The sequence below is a fragment of the Frankliniella occidentalis genome, unplaced genomic scaffold (assembly GCF_000697945.3).
Source record: "Frankliniella occidentalis isolate FOCC.00 unplaced genomic scaffold, Focc_3.1 Scaffold13, whole genome shotgun sequence".
Lineage (NCBI taxonomy): Eukaryota > Metazoa > Arthropoda > Insecta > Thysanoptera > Thripidae > Frankliniella > Frankliniella occidentalis.
Window position 1 is genome coordinate 566,202 of NW_026267143.1, and position 8,420 is coordinate 574,621.

The 8,420-nt window shown below is 50.0% G+C and overlaps 1 protein-coding gene across 1 annotated transcript in view; it reads left to right on the forward strand.

Annotated features, from left to right (window-relative positions):
• LOC113217643 (alpha-mannosidase 2) overlaps positions 1-8,420 on the forward strand; it is a 225,973-nt gene that overhangs the window by 20,913 nt on the left and 196,640 nt on the right. Inside the window, exon 2 of the mRNA XM_052263590.1 lies at positions 4,453-4,512. The gene's annotated coding sequence lies outside the window, so the exon portion shown is untranslated. The remainder of the gene's footprint in view (positions 1-4,452; positions 4,513-8,420) is intronic.

Here is an 8,420-nt window from a genome sequence, read left to right on the forward strand (position 1 = left end):
GGGGGAGGGGGGTTAGGTAGGGTGCAGGGGCGCGATGCTTACCCCGCAGATTGCCTGGCTCCAACCAAGGCCGCGCCCCAGCGGTTCTAGGGGAAAATAAAGTTGCACGTACTTGAACTGCCTCGAACTCCTATCTATTTCCCATTTTATTTGATGCTGCCCGAGCTCTCTCTCTCTCTCTCTCTCTCCTTTCTCCTTGGCTGGCTGTGGAATTGAATGCTAGCTTTGGGCTGAATTGTTATGTCGGGGTGCTCAAAGACAATAGATTTTAGATAATGCTCGGAGCAGGAGGTGGAGAGGGCCAGGGCCTCGAAGGGGTGGGTTTTTAAAGGCGCCCGGGACACTTTATGCCCAGACATCAGGAGCAGTGGGGCCCGGATCGTGAGCTGAGCGGTGAGCGTGACCAGTGGAAGTGGGGCCGTGCGATCCGTATGTGTGACGTACAGACCATACTTGCACAAAGCACAGCTCTTTACGAAATTAATTCCTCCAATTTTGGTGGTGACGACGAACCCGGATGGAAGGATCTGCGTTCGATACTGCACTCGTAAACTGTAGTTTAAGCTCAGTTTTACTGCAGTTAACTGTAGTTAAACTATAGAGAGGGCTTTTCTCAGTTTTTTTTTGAACGCTCAATGTCCTACAAGTATTTCCCCAATGTTGTCTTCTCTTGCACTGTCAATACGGTGATTTTCACTGTAAGCTACGGCGAATCTAACCGTAAGCTACAATGCTGCAGGCTTTCACTGTAGCTTACGGTGAAAATCATTGCAAGCTTTTCTTACAGTGTGCTGCGCGCCATTGCATTCGAAATATACGCGAAGCGAGCCTGATGCTTTAATCGTGCTTAACTACTGTTAAAAATAATTCGTTCCATTTGCATAAGTTGGCCGTTGCGGGGCGCTGCAGGCGCGGCGTACGGCTCCCAGCGGGGCCCTGCCGATGCGCTCCTATGCACTCACCGCACTCCCCGGGGCCGTGTCGGGGCCGCACTTCTTTCCCGCCCCACTTCCTCTTACGATCTGACCCAACCGATTCCTCTGCTCCGCCTTTCTTTGCAGCCGAGCTGTGGAATTTTCCCCCGTTGGACGCTGTGCCCCTAAATGCTCCAGGCTGCTGGCCCCGCCGGCCCCGCTTGCCCCGCTGGCACGCGCTCGGCGCCCCTCCTGGAGCCTCCGTCCGGTCCAGCACGCCTGGAGTGCGGCGCGGCGGGGCAGCGATGCGCTCGAGAGTGAACGCGAGATAAGAGCGGATGGATTTCCCCCCCCCTCCCCTCCCCCACCTCCCCTTCTTCCTCGCTTCCTATGGCCCCTCCTCCCCCCACCTCCCCCCTGGTATGTGCTCTTTACCAAAAGGGGCGAGGCAGAGTGTGCGATTGGGCCGCCGGTAACTGCTCTGCATATGCGCTGTGTGCACACGTATTTGTGCGTGAGGAGGGAATGACCCCCTCCTCCGCCTCCATGTACACTGCCTCGGGAGCTGGTAGCAGGCAAGTGCTTATTAGACCATGTGCCGTCGATATACTTTGCTGCTGTGCTGCTGACCTGGTTTCTCTAAAAGACAAATTGTAAGCATTCTTTCAGATGCGGCCGTACCGTACACTCCAAATGTAAGGGAACAATTTATTTGCTCCTTCAACGACAAAATTTCTGTGCATATCCAGATCAAACGAAAAATTATTTCTCTTCAATCTGCAGTTTCCATGGGCATTTTTAGCAGATGATACCTTACAACCTTGAACTTACACTAATCATATTTCAAACACTTTTTGTTTCAGTTTTAAGAACAAAAGTGCAAGTTGCATACGGCCTTCTGGATTCACGCCCACGCTAAAACGTTGCCGTTTAATGAACAAAATTGCTCTTTTACATTCAAAATGAAAGTTTTGCAATTTTTACTGCGCATCCTTTCAGGAACGTGTTAATGTTAAAACATGACGTGACCATAAAGACACAGAACGCTGAAGGAGGGTATTTGGCTGAAATTCGAAACGCTCGGAGAGGAGATGCGAGAAGAACACGCGATGGAGTTTGGGAAACACTGTTTTGGTGTATTCATGACGTGATTTATTTTGTCTCGATTCGCTCAATGGCTCATTTGCACTCTTGGCTGCACGCTCCGCAGTGCGGCCGGCGCCGTGTGGAAGGCGCTCGCGGTCACGGCCCGGTCGGCACCGCCTCACCCGCGCCGCCGCGCGGACAGCTGGAGGTGGCTTGTAATTGGACTCCTGGTGTCGTTTCGGCCCCTCCGGCTGCGTCCGAGGGGCACAGCGCCCACCGCCGGACCCTATGGCTTTGTGTGGGGCCGCTTCGAACGCGGACCAAACGACGTGGAACAAAGCGGCCGTTTGATCGAAACGTGTGTCCGCGAACACGCGCTCTCTCACGGCGTGTCGCGGCGCTGTGTGCCACTATGTGGTGGGGCTGTACAACACTGCTTCCTTTGCTCCTCTGTCTCCCGTTCGGACGCGTCACCGCGCTCGCTATGCCACCCTGAGCGAAGTGTCGACGCGGGCTTTGTCCAGGAGCGTTTGGGTCGCACGTTACTACACCGAGAAAACAGTTACATTGAATTAACGGAAAATCACTACGATATCATTAGGAATTTAATCGATAGAAAATCTGCTAAAATTTCACTCTAAAACCTGTGATTATCCTTTATTTCTTCCCCAATGAAATTCTAATGAATCAAGAGGAAAATTCCATCATATTTTCATTCTATTTAATCAACGGATCGTTTTCTTTGTGTACTCTGGAACTCAAGTGTCGTACAGTTTGACAGTTTAAACTGCAGTACTAATGGTACCAATGGTCATAGTGTACGACACTTGAGTGTCCAGAGTAGCGAGCGTAGTATCGGCCAGCACTACGTTTCGGTCGGTTTCGATGCCCATTTTTGTTTGTCTGATGCGCACGTAGATGAGCGCTTCTATTCACATTATTCTGCGTTGAAAGTACGATTTTAAAAAAGGTGCTATGGATTGAAAATAACAGTAACTTTGACGTTCTTTTCCGCGTCGCACTGTGTGGTTAGAGTGGACACGAGTCAAGTCACGACGGCTCCCAGAAGCAGCGGAGGAGGAGAGGAAGCAGAGGGAGGGGCGCTGCTGCATGCAGCCAGTCACTCTCAGGCCGCGCGGCAAAGAAGAGCGCCGTGCTGCTGGCCCCTGGCCCCGCCCCGCCCCGCCCCGCCCCGCCGGCTTTTTGCTCGGTCGGGTCGGGACGGTCCACCATCGCCGCGCCTCGCCGCCCTGGCTTTTACGTCATTCCGTTAAACTCCGACGATAGCATCTGCATGTCCCGCCCGACCCGTACCGCGTACACTGTGCGGGTCAATAATTTGCTCTGGGTATTTCTTCACAAAAACTTTAAGTTAGGGCGAAGGATTTTCGGAAAATTATTGGCTGAGCGATTAGCGAAGCACATTACTCCACTGACCGAAGAAGATGCATTCTGTTTGTTTGTCTGTCTGTCCGCACGATAACTCTAGAACGAATTGTTATAGCGATCTGGAAATTTCAGGGTCGTTTTGTATCGTAAAAGATTTGGGGTGAACGCACTTCATAGGCCTGGAGCCCACGGCTCACAGCTCGCCCTCAAACCGTGTACTATTTTACCCAGCACAAGGTGTATATGGAGGCCAAACACATGTCCGGGGGGCTTGGCAGTGGATTAGGGCTGTTTGGCATATTATGCATACAAAGGTCTATGGTTGCAGTACGACAAAGGTGTATGCCCAGAGTGCGACTTAAGTTGCTGCACTGTTTTCTGTAGCGTACACCTTTTTCGCCCTCTCCCGGTACGCCTTTGAAATTACAGTGTAGCTACACTACAATTTGTTTGTGCATGTACAATACGATCTTTAGCATAAAATTAATTCTACGTACTTCTAGATAATAGAGCGATATTGTGAATCCAATACGTAGAATTAATTTTATGCTAAAGAATGAACAGGTTTTTAAGCTTATCACTCTAAAAAATTGTTTGTGCATGTACAATATGTTCTGTAATGTGCCATTTACAAAAGGAGTCGTACATATTACATGCACAACCTCCCACTCTTGCCCGTTATTCGACTCCAAGTCAATACGCAGCGTCTGTAAATTAATTAATTGTAAAATTTTACAATTTTGAATTATAATTGCAAGTTCAATATATGATTTCGTGGAAAATTTTTCCGTACCCGGCACGACAATTTTTCACAGTGATTGTGGTGGGATCATCTAGAATCCAGAAAGTGTGTATTCGTCATTTACCGTTGCGAAATTGCCACGTTCATCCATAGGGCTCATAGAGTCTACGTAACTTTTTTCACGATTCAAATTAGTCATCATGTAAATTATTGTAAGGAGTAGTTTAGTCCTATAGTCTGGGGCGAAGTCTTTATGAGTTAGTAGGCAGTCGTGGAGACCCTTTGCACCCCTCCATTACCAAACTTCATTTTCTTTTGCAGGATTACCGATGCCTGACTGGAGCCCCTGTCCGCGAAGCGCGCTCCCTTGGCATCTAAAAGGTGAGTAAATGGTACAACTCTAAAAACACTGGATATAATGGTCATTTTTATATATTTACATGCTCGCACATGGTGCCATGCATTTAGCGCGTTCTGTGTGATGGTTCAGCCACGGTGGTTATCTTCTCTAGCCTTGCTTCTGCCGCGCACCATGAGCCCCACTGCCCTCAACACCTCCGGCGCGTCGGTGTGCGCCGTCTGCTCCGACCTGGACCGAAGGCGACCGGAGCCCAGACTCAATCTGGAATTTTGTTTCATGGTCCCATGGACATTGAATTATGCAACCCCCTCCCATCCGCCCTCACTGCCATTCCTCTCATTCCTCCACCCGTATCTCCCTTTGCGTTCCCTGATCCCCTAGCTCCTCTCACCTCTCACTCACCCCCTCTCTGCCCCTCGCACCCTCACCCCTCTCTCGCCACTCCTTTCAGTGAGGAGGGCTGACCCGCGGATGTAAATGTGCCATGCAAATGTAGATCTCTATTAGTTGATGAACCCCCACCCTCGTCTCTTTCGCACAGAGGTGCTGTCCGCGGGGCCTCCCAGCTCCACCTCGCGGCCGCAACGCCCCAACACCGCTGCCCCATTCCATGGGGATGAGCAGGAGTTCTGTTTCAAAATTATGAAAACTTCATCTCGGTCCTTAGCAGCACCTTTTGTTTTGTTTTTTCTTAAACCTTATTTTTTTTGTGAGGACACATTATTTTGAGCCACTTACACTGCATGTTAAAAAAAATCGCGAATTTGTCAAGTTTTTCTAAGACTTTCCTCGTTGTACGACGCGTGGTTGGTAACGTTACTTTCAAATATAGAAACGCGTTATAAAGCAGGCAAGTAAAAGTCCCTACTAACAGAGTGCAGAATTTTTCTTTGACGAGATACGGACGGTAAAGTTCGGCTCATAACGGCTCTGCAGCATGGCTTGCCCGAAAATAAGATGTATTTCTACACTCTTAATCGAAAAAATCTGGATTATTTTAGAAACAGTAACGGCGTTTATCATTACTGAGGTTTAGTAACGCGTTACGTTACCCTTACAGGCACCCGAAAATGTAACGCGCTATCGTTATCTTTACCTAACGATAACGCACTAACGCCGTTAATTGTTAAAAGTACGTTCCTTACCCTTACAACAGCAGTGTTAGATGTCGGTTCGATGTGTAGCAACAGTTTTTGTTAATAAACATGACTTTTTAACGGTGTATATGACCGGATCATTCCTACGTAATGTTTCGGTGCAGTTTTATTTGCATTTTTGTGGATTTAATCGCCACGCGCGGTCAGTGCCCCCCTCTTTTTTTCCACGTCGAAAGTTTTCGTTTAGTTGAAAATCGTTGCGGTGACACGCCTCGCAGCACGCCGCAGCCGAGTCAATATTTGAATATGACTTTGAACTTGAGGCTCACGCTTGTCGCGAACAAATAGCGAGGCAGAGAAGAAAGTGGGGGAAAGGAGAGGGAGTGGGTCCTAGGCAGATCTCTCTTTCTTCACGTTTTGGTCTCTGCCTATCTCCGCCTCTTCGCCGCATCCCTCAAGAATGTTCGGGGTGTTACTGGGTTGGAATGGTATCCGGCGGGCAGCCGAATTGGCGCCGCTCGGCCCCGGAATTTTCCCGTGTGTTTTGTGTGTGAGTGTGGCCGTGGTGTATGTGAGTGCGTGTCTTTGTTTGGCCCCTCGTGCGCGTCGCCCGGGAATGTCGCCTTATTTCCGATTGTGGAGAGGAATACGAAGGGGAAAAAAATGGAAAGCGCCTTCGTTGTGCTCCACTGTGATTCTGTCTCGGGTGGTACGACATCTATGTGCGCGGTACGCCTGCTTGGTCACAGGCAACTAAAACGTATGTCTTGTTTTTTCCGGTGTTTTGTCCTACACACTAAAAGCTTTTATGAAAATTTTTGTTCAGAATACGTCGGCACGCCTGCCCGCCCGAACACTCGTACCGGGTGATTCAGAGAAGACGCAGGTGCGGGAGTTTGCCTATCCTCGACTCGGCGGGCGCACGGGTCCCCTCCTCACCTCTCCCCAGACCTGGACCCGTGCGCCCGACGAGTCGAGGATAGGCAAACCCGCCCGCACCTGCGTGTTCCCCGAATCACCCGGTACGGAACGGAAAAAGTTGAAGATGTCAACGGCGGGCGGGACTCGAACCCCCGACTTCCGGTGTGGGGGAGCGGCACGGTATCCACTAGGCCACGGCGAAAACACACGGAAAAAAAGAATGAGCTAAACTGTCTAATGCATTCGCTAATATGGCCTTAGATTAGAATATTAGCTCCCCTAGCTAATTCTAGCTACGAGAGCTAAGAGAGCTAAACATATTAGCTTTCACAGCCAGTTCCTTTATTTGGTAGACAACTGTCATGGCTGATTTTTTAGCTCTCTTAGTGGATATCGTGCCGCTCTCCCACGACGTGTTCGCCTATTTCTGTGCGAGTCTTCGGGTGGGCCGGCGTGCCGTACGCACCCACGCGCTGTTACTCCTTGACCGGAGGACGTCTTCAGGATGTCTATATTTTACCTTTTCGTTGTCTCTATAGTGTCTCCTGGAGGTCTTCACGAAGCTTCGGAGTCTCTGCTTTGTCTCCGGGCAGTCCCTGTAATGTCTCTGGAGAGTCTGCTCGGTGTCCGCATGCCCGCTAGGATGTCTCTTTTTGTCCTTAAAAGATACTTCCTAGAACTATTTGAAGCGATTTGAAGTGTCTCTGAGTTGTCCCAGCACAGGCTCAGGCGTAGCTTGTGATAGCCTCGGTGGAGTCTGGGCGATGTCTCTGTCACCTGCCAGGTGAGAGGTGAGGGGGAAACTCCGGCCCGTGGGTAAATTAATGTAGGTGAATGTAGTAAACTTAAAATTCTTCTTGAGAGATAAGAACCTCATAACCGCCAGGCTTCTATCTCGGCTTTACATTGAACGTATGTTTGTTGTACACCCACACGTTGCTTCTTGTGTGCGCTGGACGCTGCGATTGGCTGGGCTCCAGAGCAGCTGGTGGTGGTGGTGGAGTTAGCGGCGCTGGTTTCGAGATAAGGGAAAAGGGAGGGGGGGGGGGTCGACAAAGGCAGACCAGCGAGGAATTAGAAGGAAGGGGGGAAGATTGTCAATGATAAACGGCGTTTTAGCAGTATTTCGTCCCTACCGTTTGTTTCTGCGAAACTCGCATGGTGCTTTTTAGTGTCCGTGCGCACGCGCGCGCGCGCGTGTGTGTGTGTGTGTGAGGGGGAAGGGGGAGGGGTAGTCTGGTTGCTGGTTGGATTCTACGATAGCCTCGGCTTCGGCCCTTTTGTTCCTGATAAGCACAACCTTATATGCCATATAGTGTCGCTGGAACACACTCATCCTGCAGGTGCTGATATTTTGCTGTATTTCGTCAGTTATTATGTTGGTTTACTTACGTGGTGGTGTTTAACAGCTTCTCATTCAGGATTTAGTTAAACATACCCTTCAAAGATTAATGCAGAGCTGTTACAGTTGTAAATGGCAAACGCTTTTGTTTTGTATAGCTGTGAGAGATAACCCGAGGCAAAGTAATAGCCTGAATGTTGTCTTAATGTTGTCTGAATCTTGTCGAGGGTGACGGTTAATTCGTAGGTAAAGCGCAGTTAAACGGCAGGTCGTCGTCAGTCAATCGTCAGTCTATCGGTAGCCAAACGGCTGACCATCCTCATCGACAAACGGCAGACAAACGTCAGACAAACCACAGCCAGACCGCAGTCCATCGGCAGTCGATCCTCAGCCCAGTTAGACTGAGGATTGACTGCCGTTTGTCTGCGGATTGGCAATGCGTTACCAGACTTTGGAGCCTCAGACAATCTTCAGACAATCCTCTGCAAGAGATGAAAATGAAAACAATCGTCTCGGCCGGGCAGCTGCCGCCGGCCCGGTACCGAACCCCGGCCCCCGGAGTGGGAGT